Raw genomic sequence first — 13,591 nt, forward strand, 5'->3', positions numbered from 1 at the left:
TCAGTGGCATCCCAGAGCCTTTAGGATAAAGACCCGACTCCTTGCTGTACCCCCACACTCAGCCTCACTGTGCATCCCACCACTCCGGTCCAAGTCTACTGGGCTTCCTTCCTTACTCACACCCAGCCATCATTTACTCCCCGACATGCTGTTTTCTCAGTTTGTATCACTCTTTCTTCTTGATTGAGTCAAAGTTTTCCCAACAGTGCCACGAAGAAATAGGAACCATCTCTCTCCAGACAGAGGGAAGAGACAGGAAGGGCAGGGGTCTCCTGGATCTTTGGGAACGTCTGGAAAGTGGAAGTATTAGTCGCTCAGTCATATCCAACTCTTTGTGACCACATGGACCCACCAGTCTTCTTGCCTGGAGAATCCCAAGGACGGGGGAGCCTTGTGGGCTGCTGTCTATGGGGTCCGCACAGAGTCAGACACGACTGAAGTGACTTAGCAGCAGCAGCAGCAGCTGGACCTAGAGGAATGTCACAGTGGGTGAAGTAAAGTCAGACAGAGGAGAAATATCATATGACATCCTTTATAGGTGGAATCTAAAAAGAACTGATACAAATGAACTTATTTACAAAACAGAAAGAGACTCACAGGCTTAGAAAATGAACTTATGGCTGCCAGGGAGAAGGGAGGGACTCTGGGAAGGTCATGTACACACTGCTATTTAAAATGGATAACCAACAAAGACCTATAGCACATGGAACTCTTCTCAGTGTTACATGCCAACCTGGGAGGGGGGTTTGGGGGGAATGGATACATGTATATGTATGGCTGAGTCCCTTGCTCACCTGCAACTACCACAACATTGTTAATTGGCCGTGTGTGTCTGTGTGGGTGTGTGTGCATGTATGCTTAATCGCTCAGGTCGTGTCCAACTCTTTGTAACTCCGTGGACTGTAGCCCACCAGGCTCTTCTGTCCATGGGGGTTCTCCAGGCAAGAATACTGGAGTGGTTTCCCATTTCCTCCTCCAGGGGATCTTCCCAACCCAGGGATCAAACCAGGTCTCCCACATTACAGGCGGATTCTTTACTGTCCGAGCCACCAGTTAATAGGCTATACCCCAATACAAAATGTTTTGGTGTTTAAAAAAATAAAATTTTTTTAAAAAGAAAAAAGAATTCCTGCTCCAGACAGTGAGTAGAAAACGCTTTTCAAAAGTAACACTTGGGGCAGCTGAGACTAATGAGCCAGCACCCTGGTTGGAATTTTAGATCTTTGGTTGCTTTTTGTGGTATGATTTTAAGTCCCGAAGTTCGTGGCTGTCCCAGTAGGGCTTGTCTTCAGCTCAGGGGGCTCCTCCAGAATCCCACAGGGCAGGAGGCCACAGAGGGGCAGTACTGTCCTCTAGAAGGAAGTGTGTTCTCCCTGGGATGGTGTGTGACAGGGGATCTCAGCCACAAACAAGTAACTGACGTCCTCGCCTCCCACAGAGACGTGACATTTATGACGCTCTCGGTGATGAACGATGAAGGGAGGAGGATCCGTACAGAATGGGTCAAGGTTGGGACTTGCAGGTATTTATTGGGAATCTCTATATGAGATGCTGGGCCAGACCCACATGGTGCTCAGGGGGTGCACCCCAGAGTCTCCGAGGTGACACCTCACAGACACCCGGACCAGCGCTGCGCTAGTGGTTCAAAATGTTAGAAACAGAGTTGAAATTGCCCACTTATTGACAGCAAGCTTGGTGAAGAAAGACTATGTGTTTATGAAGAAAGACTTCATGTTATTCATGCATCACATATAAGGTCTATAAAGCTACTGAGCAATACAAGAAAGTATGTGAATCTGGGAGAAAACCAAAAGGACTGGTTTGTCTTGCAAAATTACTTCAAGCAATAATGAATCATTTGTTTGGTTGTATGTGCAAAAGAGTGCTGTTTGAATATTATAATTGGATTAAAATTTGTGTATTGTAAAATGTATTTAAACAGTCATTTTTATTTAATTGCATGGGGGAGGGGGACAATAAGTAATGAGCATTGCATTTCCTGAGTGGCAGCCACCCAGCTTCAAGCCCCCCGTGGAAGGGGGGCCTGTTTGTGCCCCCGTGATTCCAGGGGTTCAGGAAGAACTTGGCCCTGAAATGGTTCTTTGCTTCCTACTTTAAAGTACACACTGAGGTATTTGGGTACTTGAAAAGAAACTGCAATCTTCCTAGGAAGGCAGCTGTGAAGCCTTCAGGAGCCCCCTGGGGGAATGGGGTGAGTTGAGTTTATTGCTGTACACGTCTGGGAGCCTCTGGCTCTGAGATGCAAATTGAGGAGTTTTGAACTAGATTTTTAGGACCTGTAGCGATTTAAAGGCCACCTCCCAGATAATTTTACATTTCTGAGTCTATCACCAGCCTTCTGGGCGCCAGCATCCAGCAGTCTCCCAAGGGCCCTCCCCAGGGCTGCAGGGCCCCCCACCTGTGGGCCGTTGGGTGGTGGCCTTAGCCAGGGGGACAGGAGAGGCAGCGACTCTGCCTGCAGGGGCAGGAGCCTGGGGCCTTGCCTCCCTCCCCCACGTCCCCTGTCCCACTGGTTCCCTCCAGCACTTCTTCATGCCACAAATCCTGTCCCAGGGTCTGCTCCGGCAAACCAAGATTCAAATCATTTTAAAAGATTTATTCCAAAAAACAACAGGCCTCTGCCACCTCCACCCAGACTCTCTCCAACCTCTTGTTCTCCAGAAGCAACAATTTTACACTCATCTCAGCCTTTTTCTTATTTTTTTTTTTGAGGGGGTACATTATGTTTCTTTATATTTATTTTCTAATAACATTTTCATAGTGCTACTTCTTGATTTTTAAGTTTTAGGCATTTTCTGTTGATTTTCTCTTATGGAATATAAAGATTAACACACACACACACACACACACACACACACTTTCTCCATTCCTAACGGTTATAAATAACAGTACTAACTATGCTATATATATTTTTTTTAAAAATTATATTTCTGTATCTCAAGTTCATCTTAAAAAAAAAACAAAACCTGAATGTGTTACCTAACAGTGTTTTATTTATTTCTTTTTGGCTGCTCTTGGTCTTCATTGCTCTGCATGGCGTTTCTTTAGTTGCTGTGCGGGCTTCTCTGCAGTGGCTTCTCTGTTGTGGAGCACGGGCTCTAGAGCATGTGAAAGTGTGTGCTCAGTTGCTCAGTCCATATACAACTCTTTCCCAACCCTGTGGACTGTAGCCTGCCAAGATCCTCTGTCCATGGAATTTCCAGGCAAGAAATACTGGAGTGGGTGCCATTTCTTCCTCCAGTGGAACTTCCTGACCCCAGGGATCAACCCTGCGTCTCCTGCATTGGCAGGCAGATTCTTCACCCTGAGCCACTTGGTCCAGCAACGAAGACCCCAGGGTGTGTGGGCTCCAGTAATTGGGGCGCAATGGGCGCAGTAGTTGTGGCTTGCAGGCTTGGTTTCCCCGCAGCACATGGGACCTTCCTGGGCAGGAATAGAACCCATGTCCCCTGCACTGGCAAGCGGATTCTTAACCACTGGACCACCAGGGAAATCCTAGGTTTACTCTTGTATAGAATTTGCCACAGGCTAGGCATTGTTCTAAGCCTTTCCTGTGTATTGATTCATTCACTGTTCCCCCAAGCCCTATGAAATAGGTTCGGTTATGATCCCCAATTTACGGATAAGGACATTGAGTCAGAGTGACAGGCCGGCCCACTGACAACAGCTCATAATCAGATTATTATGACCTGGCGCAGGTTTGAGCCTGGGCCGTCTGGCCTTAGGGTCTGTGGCTCTTAGTCACCACATAGACGGCTGGGATTATGACACAGCTTTTGTTAGACCACCTTCAATGTGTTTACTAATACGGTTATATCAGTGCTAGCCACAGCTGATCCAGGCAGTAAACTGTGACGTCTCTTTCCTTCCTGCAAAACTTTTAAATTTACCAAGTTTAAAAACTGTCTGGGTTTTGTTGCTGTTTTTACCTTGGTCTTTTGTGCTTTTTGTACTTATCTCTAATTCAACCTATCTCCTGCCAGTCGTGATCCCTCAGTATGCTCCAACACATCAGGTGTTCTATGAGCTTTACTTTCTTGGAGAAATTCCTGCCGGAGCACATCTGACCTCTCCTCACCTGGACTGGCGGCTCCAGGACCTGCTATGAAACTGGAAACTCTGAGGATCCTCTCCGTCTCTCGGTGTTCTGACATTTCACAAGGACGCACAGAGCCTGTTTGCACCACTGGGCGGGCACAGAGTGGGCTCTCTTAGTCTGGGAAAGCTGTGTCTGGCATCTTTGTAGGTTTCCTTGGCTTACTCTTCAGTGATGCTCCTCCTCTAATGTTTTCACCTGTCGTTCTTATTTTTCATGTTGCTCTATTTCCTGGAAGATTGCCCCAGCTTATCTTCGAAGCTTTCTACTGAGTTTTTAAAATATTGTATACTGGACTTCCCAGTGGTTAAGCACCTGCCTGTCAATGCAAGGGACACAAGTTTGATTCCAGGTCCTGGAAGATCACATGCCACCGAGTGACTAACCCTGTGCCCCACAACTACCGAGCCCAGGCGCCCTAGAGCCTGTGCTTTGCAAAGAGAAGTCACTTCAGTGAGAAACCACACACACAACTAGAGAGTGGCTCCCCACTCTACAACTAGAGAAAGCCTGCTGCAGCAATGAAGACCCTGTGCAGCCAAAAACATTTTTTTTAAAGGGGAAGATACGGACCGATTCTGTAGGCTGTTAGAACTGTCCACATTGGGTATGAAGAAAGGACATCTAATACCAGGAGTTTTAAAAATAAATAAAATATTATATACTATTTTTATGTTTTTCTATTTTCTGCCATCATGTTTAAATTTTTTAAGTTGCTCTTGGATTTTTTTTTAACATATATGCTTTTTAATTATCAATTTTTATCTCTCTTTCATTGTATTCTATGCTCTGGCTTTTGCCCTTAACACTCCTATGAAACATTTGCCTGAGTTTGTTTCTTTCTTTGAGTTATAGTTGATTTACAACATAACACAAATTTCAGTGACCGACAATTTTTAAAGATTATACTCCATTTACAGTTATTGTAAAATCTTGTGTATTCCTTGTGCTTTACGATACGTATCCCTCAGTTCAGTTCAGTCGCTCAGTCGTGTCCGACTCCTTGCGACCCCATGAATCGCAGCACACCAGGCCTCACTGTCCATCACCAAACTCCCGGAGTTCACCCAGACTCACATCCATCGAGTCAGTGATGCCATCCAGCCATCTCATCCTCTGTCGTCCCCTTCTCCTCCTGCCCCCAATCCCTCCAGCATCAGAGTCTTTTCCAATGAGTCAACTCTTTGCATGAGGTGGCCAAAGTACTGGAGTTTCAGCTTTAGCATCATTCCTTCCAAAGAAATCCCAGGGCTGATCTCCTTCAGAATGGACTGTTGGATCTCCTTGCAGACCAAGGACTCTCAAAAGTCTTCTCCAACACCACAGTTCAAAAGCATCAATTCTTCGGCGCTCAGCCTTCTTCACAGTCCAACTCTCACATCCATACATGACCACAGGAAAAACATAGCCTTGACTAGGCGAACCTTTGTTGGCAAAGTAATGTCTCTGCTTTTGAATATGCTATCTAGGCTGGTCATAACTTTCCTTCCAAGGAGTAAGCGTCTTTTAATTTCATGGCTGCAGTCACCATCTGCAGTGATTTTGGGAGCCCCCAAAAATAAAGTCTGACACTGTTCCACTGTTTCCCCATCTATTTGCCATGAAGTAATGGGACCGGATGCCATGATCCCTAGAGTTTATTTTATACATAGTAGCTTAATCACCTACCCCTACCTCCCTCTCCCTACCGGGAACCACCAGTTTTTCTTTATCTGTGAATCTGTTTCCTTTTTTTCATATTCACTAGTTTGTTTATTTTTAGATTCCACACAGAAGTGATATCATACAGTATTTGTATTTCTCTAATTTCACTAAGCATAATATCCTCTAGGTCCATCCACATTGCTGCAAATGGAAGTATTTCATTCTTTTTTGTGGCAGAGCAGTAATGCTGAAAGACGCTGGGAAAGACTGAAGGCAGGAGGAGAAGGAGGCAACAGAGGATGAGATGGTTAGATGTAACACTTACTCAATGGATGTGAGTTTGAGCAAACTATGGGAGATAGTGTAAGACAGGGAGTCTGGTGTGCTGCAGTTCACAGGATCGTCACGACTCAGTGACTGAACAGCAATAATGCATTGTTTGTATATACTACATCTTTATCCATTCATCTGTTGATGGATACTTGGCTGCTTCCACATTCTGGCTATTGTAAATACCGCTGCTAGGAACACTGGGGTGCATGTATCTTTTCAAAATGGTGTTTTGGGGTTTTTCTGGGTATATACCCAGAAGTGGAATTGTCAGATCACTAATTATTAGAGAAATGCAAACTAAAACCACAATGAGCTATCACTATTTAGAGTGGCCATCACCAAAAAGTCTGCTGCTGCTGCTGCTAAGTTGCTTCAGTCGTGTCTGACTCTGTGTGATCCCACACACGGCAGCCCACCAGGCTCCCCCGTCCCTGGGATTCTCCAGGCAAGAACACTGGAGTGTGTTGCCATTTCCTTCTCCAATGCATGAAAGTGAAAAGTGAAAGGGAAGCTCAGTCGTGTCCGACCCTCAGCGACCCCATGGACTGCAGCCTTCCAGGCTCCTCCATCCAATGGGATTTTCCAGGCAAGAGAACTGGAGTGGGGTGCCATTGCCTTCTCCAGACCAAAAAGTCTACAAACAACAAATGTTGGCAAGGATGTGGAGAAAGGGAAACCCTCGTACACTGTTGATGGGGATATAAATTGGTCCAGCCACCATGGAGAACAGGACGAAGATTCCTGTAAAAACTGACCATCCAGTTTGGATAATACCATTGCCCAGGGCTTGCTGCTGCTTCACAAACACAGATTTGCCACACAAGCCCATATTTCTTCTGAGAAGAAACCATATAGAGCCATCTTGTGGTGGAAAAACAACAGGCAGGTTTCAGCCTAAAGCTTGCATCAGATTTCACACTTCACCGGCAGGTGTCAACGCATCTGCAAACTCTTGTGCCCTTGATTCCTCCCACACGGCCAGGCAGTGTTTTAAAGTGGTCGGCAAATGTTGACAACAAACCGCACTTGTCTCACTAACACGTTTACCACAGGTAATTAACTTAACTACCTGATAAAAATGTTATTGGCATGCTATAATGCTTGCTGTTGTCAGAAGAGACTTTGACGGACAGTTACTCAGTCTGGGTCCTGGGTTACCTTTATAGGCACATAATCAAATCAGAATTCAGTTTTTGATCCACTCATCCGTTTGTGAGTGGATCAAAGTAAATAACCACATCGGATAATAAGGATCCATTCCCAAAGATTTGTTATTTGCCCCAACTATATGGTTTGGATTTTTATGTGGTGAAAAACGGGCTTGCCAGGTGGCTCAGTGGCGAAGAACCCTCCTGCCAATGCAGGAGATGCAGGAGACATGGATTCAATCCCTGGGTTGGAAAGATCCCCCGGAGAGGGAAATGGCAACCCACCTTAGTGTTTTTGCCTGGAAAATCCCGTGGACAGAGGAGCCTGGGGGGTTGCAGTCCATGGGGTCACAAAGAGTTGGACATGACTTTGCAACGGAGCGCCAGCACCATGGTGAAAAATAGTAATACATTGGATTGCTCTCCAAGGCTGTCAAAGCTGTGCAGTCACACTGTCTGATTCACCGGAGATGATGTGAGATGCAGAATGTCCATCTGTAGGTGTCAACGACTCATGCTGTGGCTCCTGGGAGCATCGATCATCTCGTGGCCAACTTTTATCTGTGTAAACACAAGTGTGCCGCATTCTCCAGGCCTGCAGAGAGAACCCCCGAGGCATTGGGGGCGACTTTCAGAGTGTGGCTGCCACCTGGGCTCAGGCTGTCTGCGCCTCCAAGCGCCCACGTGACCTGCATTCGCACAGCTTTGCCGGCGTGTATCAGCTGTGACTGGTGATGCTGTGTGCTTTCCTGCATGCAAGCTTCAGCCTCAGGTAAGTGAGCCTAAGCTCCCTGCTGAGTACTCGTCACAAGAGACGTTTCTAGGAATGTGATGGCTGATACGGGTTTCTCTCACTGCCTAGAGATGTGGTTCCTTCAGAGGTCTTCACAGGTGTGGCTCCTTCTCCCACAGGAGGTCTTCTGGACTGTGTTAGGAAAGCCAAGCCTCAGGACCACAGACCTTGGGACTGTGAGAGCCTGGGATGGGGTAGATGTTCCCAGGCACCAAGGGACATCAGCTTGAATCAGGGGATGGTCTTTCATGGATGGCTTTGGCCATGCTCTCGGAGGCAGCTAAGAATTCAGTTTGATTTTTACAACAAGCTGTTTTCCTGGTGTCCACAGGGCAGGCTGGACTGTGCTTCCTTCTCCTCCAGCTGATGCACTCCCATGTGGGCCAGCTTGATCTTTGCCTGGAAGATGAAGAGGCGCCTGCTGGGCCTCAGCCCTGGGCCCACGAGGATCTCTGAGCCCACTGACTTCCTGCCGAGGCCCACAGGGGTCAGTTCCCAGCTCTGCTGGCCTGGCTCGGTTGTTTCTCACTGTTTCTCATGGGCCAGGTAACAGCCACATCCCCCCAGGAGCGATGGGAAGTGGCATGAAGGCAATGGGCAGCCAGTGAGGAAGAGGTGAAAAGTGTCAGTTGCTCAGTCATGTCCGACGCTTTGCAATCTCATAGACTGAAGCCCGCTAGGCTTCTCTGTCCACAGGATTCTCCAGACAAGAATACTAGAGTGGGTTGCCATGCCCTCCTCCAGGGGATCTTCCCAACTCAGGGATTGAACCTGGATCTCCTGCATTAGAAGGCAGATTCTTTCCCATCTGAGCCACCAGGGAAGCCCCAAGGAAGAGGTAATACTATTCATTTTTGGGTTTAACAGATACTCACTATGTGTCAGGCACTGCTCCAAGCATGGAAACATGTCCATGAACAAAGAAATGCATCACACTGTAGATGTCAAATTTGGAGCATGGCCCAGAGTCACCCAGGAGCCTGGGGGCTAGAGACAGGAATAAACTCAGTGTCTCTGGTGACGAAAATGCCCTAATTTCTTGGGCACCACAGGATGCATGTTTGCAAGTGAGGTATAAACTCTAGGCTGTGGTCCTGGAGAAGATTCCTGACAGTCCCTTGGACAGTAAGGAGATCAAACCAGTCAATGCTAAAGGAAATCAACCCTGTATATTCATTGGAAGGACTGATGCTGAAGCTCCAATACTTTGGCCACCTGTTGTGAAGAACTGACTCACTGGAAAAGACCCTGATGCTGGGAAAGACTGAGAGCAGGAGGAGAAGGAGACAACAGAGGATGAGATGGTTGGATGGCATCACCAACACAAAGGACATGAGTTTGAGCAAACTGTGGGAGATAGTGAAGGACAGGGAAGCCTGGCGTGCTGCAGTCTATGGGATCATGAAGAGTGGGGCAAGACTTGGCCACTGAACAACAACAACACTAAGCTCTAGAAGCCCATGAGGCTCCTAGCATCTGAGACACTCCAGTCTCTGGTCCAGCGGGTCTCGCAGAACACGCAGCATCTGTCCAGTGTGGGAGCTGATGAAGAGCAGGTCGGGGACAGGACCAGGCTGTTTCCGGCTGCCTGATAACGCCTGGCAGTGCTTACCTGACACGGCGGCCCAGAGGCGGCAGGAGATGAGGGAGGTTGTTTGTGCGGTGGATTTCAATTACCCTCAGCAAATACTGTCCACGTTGTAGAACAAACAGGATCGCCCAGTCAGCTCATGGGGCAAGAGGGAAAGAACTTTACCCATCATTAATGTTTGACTGCCTTTCTCAAAAACTGTAACCTTTAACCCCCAAGTCAACTCTCAGTTGAGGCTGCTGGGTCAGTTCTGGTGCTGGTTTGTCCATGGGCCAAAGCAGTTTCGATCAGGAGAAACAAACAAACAGAAAGATAAGCTCTCTAAAGCACCCACGAAGCAGACACAGGATTTCCCTAGCAGAGGTAACTAGCCGCTTAGCCCTTGTTTGGGCTTCCCTGGTGGCTCAGCTGGTAAAGAATCCACCTGCAATGTGGGAGACCTGGGTTCGATCCCTGGATTGGGAAGACAAACAAACAAACAAACAGAAAGATAAGCTCTCTAAAGCACCCACGAAGCAGACACAGGATTTCCCTAGCAGAGATAACTGGCCACTTAGCCCTTGTTTGGGCTTCCCTGGTGGCTCAGCTGGTAAAGAATCCACCTGCAATGTGGGAGACCTGGGTTTGATCCCTGAATTTGGAAGATCCCCTGGAGAAGGGCACGGCTACCTACTCCAGTATTCTGGCCTGAAGAATTTCATAGACTGTATAGTCTTTGGGGTCGCAAAGCATCGGACACAACTGAGCGACTTTTACTTCACTTAGCCCTCGTTTGGAGGATAGAGTCCTGTCTGCCCAAGCGCCCCCGCATCTGGGGTGGAGCTGGGCCTTTGCAGTGACGGGTGATCAGAGAAGGCCTTCTACCTGGGGCAGGGTAGCCAGGTGCTGCCTGAGATGCGCTGTGATTGACTTGGACCCAAAGGTGCGGTGAAGACCGGAAGGATTTGATCTTCCACGAAGATGCCACCCTCACTGTTCAGGAGCCACCACCAGATCTTAATGAAATAAGGACTCCTCGTCTGAGTCTGATGTGGGGGACAGAGCATTTACGTGTGAGATGGTCAGGGTCCACAGAGCCCCAGGACCTGTGAGCCAGGGGCTTCTGTGACCACAGTCCACCTGGGAAAGGAGGCAAATTTCCCTCCTCTTGCATTATGAATGACAGGCCATTCCAGACACTTTCAGCTTTACAGATGACTCACACCTTAATTATTTGTGACCTGACAGTGAGCCATTAGGAGTTAGTGTATTATTCACAAACTAAACTTAGCGCAAGACTGGATACACCCAGCGCCCCTCTCAACCACCCCCGCCCAGAGGTCCAGCTATCATGAGGCTTGGCTCCAGGTCCCTGCAGCATAGCTGGGATTCCTGCAGTTTGGGGGGAGGAAAACTGTCACCTGTCTGTCTTGAGCTGGTCATGTGTCACGATTGCCGCTTTTCTGGCTTTTAAATTATAACCTACTGTGGATTTAGCTTTGCTACTGCCCCCTTAGATCAGGGCGAGTGTCTGGTTAGCTCTGCAGTGTGTAGGGGTATGTTAGCATCTGTTTAAACTTTTCTGGTCGTAACACAGCAATGCTCCAAAGCAAACCACCACCCACACCCCTACTGCAAAGTTTAAAATGAGCATAATTCTGCTGAATGTATCTGAGGGGCTCTTTCTCTGTGTCATATGGAAACGGATGGAGGGAGGTAGATCAGAAAGGTTTCAGCTTGTCATGGTGGCCTGTGGTCTGAGTTCTGCAAGTCTGGCGTTACATTGCGCCAGTATGTACAGTCGTAGGCAATAGGTATTAAGCAACCAGTTCTCAGGGGTAAAAATATGTGTGTGTGTAGGGGTAAAAATATGTGTGTGTGTGTGTATAATGTGCTTAATATATAGGTTTATTATACACTATTATTGCATAATTATTATACATTGTATAATAATATATAGGTTTATTATACATTATATGTGTGTATATAATAGATGTATAGGTGTGTGATACAATTTACAAATTTTTTAAAAATATGTAATTTTTTTAAACTTTAAGCTTTTTATTTTGTATTGGGGTGTTGTTGTTCAATCACTAAGTCATATCTGACTCTGAGACCCCAGGGACTACAGCACGCCAGGCCTCCCTGTCCCTCACTGTTGGGGTATACAGCTGATTAACAAGGTTGTGGTAGTTCCAGGTGAACAGCAAATGGACTCAGCCCTACATATACATGTATCCATTCTCCCCGAAACCCTGCTCCCATCCAGCCTGGCACATAACATTGAGCAGAGTTCCATGTGTTATACAATAGGTCTTTGTTGATTATCCATTTTAAATATAACAGTGTATGCATGACCCTCTCAAAGTCCCTAACTATTCCTTCCCCCTCAAAAATATGTAATACTATTGACTGTAAAATCCATTTATCTAGTTGAGTCTCACAGAATGCTGTCCATTAATTTTTGTTGCGCACTTGAATCCACAGCCAACCTAGAGGTGCCACTGATGAACAAACATAGCTCCAACGTAACTGTTAGTTGCTATTTTTGCTCAAGTGTTAAAAAACAACAAAAACTATATCAAAACTTCAGTTATTTATCAGTGATGTGTGTGTACTCTTTACCATGTCAGATAATATTTTCATATACTGGAAGGATACATTTTGAATTTTCCAGATACTCACAATTTAACAGTTATACACATAACATACTTTCTCAGTTTAATCTGCAGTATTAACATTTCCTCCATCACTTTCTGAAGTCTAGACAATCAGCAAAACAATAAATCAAGCCCTGATACATAATCAAGCCCTGAGTGATTTAACAATGAATCGAGCAAGTTTTGCCAGTTTCTATGGTGCACACACTCTCACCAAGGCTGGTTTCCACCTACTGATGTGACATCACTGAATGTGGGGTTGATAAGAGATGCCCAGTAATGCACCCTTATAGGGTTTCCACAATAATCCAATGACCTCAAGAATACAGATAAATAGTAAAATGCAGTAAAAGACAAGTAGTAAGTGATCAACTTTGAATATACCACCTTCTTTTCTTACACAATTTATTGTTCAGAATGACTCTTTAGGGGATGTCCCTGGTGGTCCAGCAGTTAAAAATCTGCCTTGCAATGCAGGGGACACGAGGTCAATCCCTGATCTGGGAACTAGGATCCCACATGCCACAGAGCAACTAAGCCCGCACACTGCAACTTAGAGAGCCTGCCGCAGCAAAAAGTCCTGCATGTTGCAATGAAAAGAACCCACATGCCACAACTAAGACCCAAGACAGCCTAATAAATAAATGTTTTTAGAAAAGAATGGCTGTGTTTAATAACTGACTTGGAAGGTACTAGGAGGTTCTCAGGCGCCTGTACCAGCTGGCCCGGCACACCTTTGTGTCTGCGGCAGTGAAGGTACCTGTGATTTCAGAGAGGCTCTTTCCGTTGCAATGGTGAATGGAATTGTTTCCTTAATTTCTCTTTCTGTTTTCTCATTATTAGTGTATAGGAATGCAAGGGATTTCTGTGTGTTGATTTTATATCCTGCAACTTTACTATAGTCATTGATTAGTTCTAGTAATTTTCTGGTGGAGTCTTTAGGGTTTTCTATGTAGAGGATCATGTCATCTGCAAACAGTGAGAATAAAATACTTAGGAATATATCTACCTAAAGAATCTAAAGACCTATATATAGAAAACTATAAAACACTGGTGAAAGAAATCAAAGAGGACACTAACAGATGGAGAAATATACCATGTTCATGGATTGGAAGAATCAATGTAGTGAAAATGAGTATACTACCCAAAGCAATCTATAGATTCAATGCAATCCCTATCAAGCTACCAACAGCATTCTTCACAGAGCTAGAACAAATAATTTCACAATTTGTATGGAAAAACAAAAAACCTCGAATAGCCAAAGCGATCTTGAGAAAGAAGAATGGAACTGGAGGAATCAACCTACCTGACTTCAGGCTCTACTAC

Source organism: Bubalus kerabau, chromosome 12 (genome assembly GCF_029407905.1).
Source record: "Bubalus kerabau isolate K-KA32 ecotype Philippines breed swamp buffalo chromosome 12, PCC_UOA_SB_1v2, whole genome shotgun sequence".
Taxonomy (NCBI): domain Eukaryota; kingdom Metazoa; phylum Chordata; class Mammalia; order Artiodactyla; family Bovidae; genus Bubalus; species Bubalus kerabau.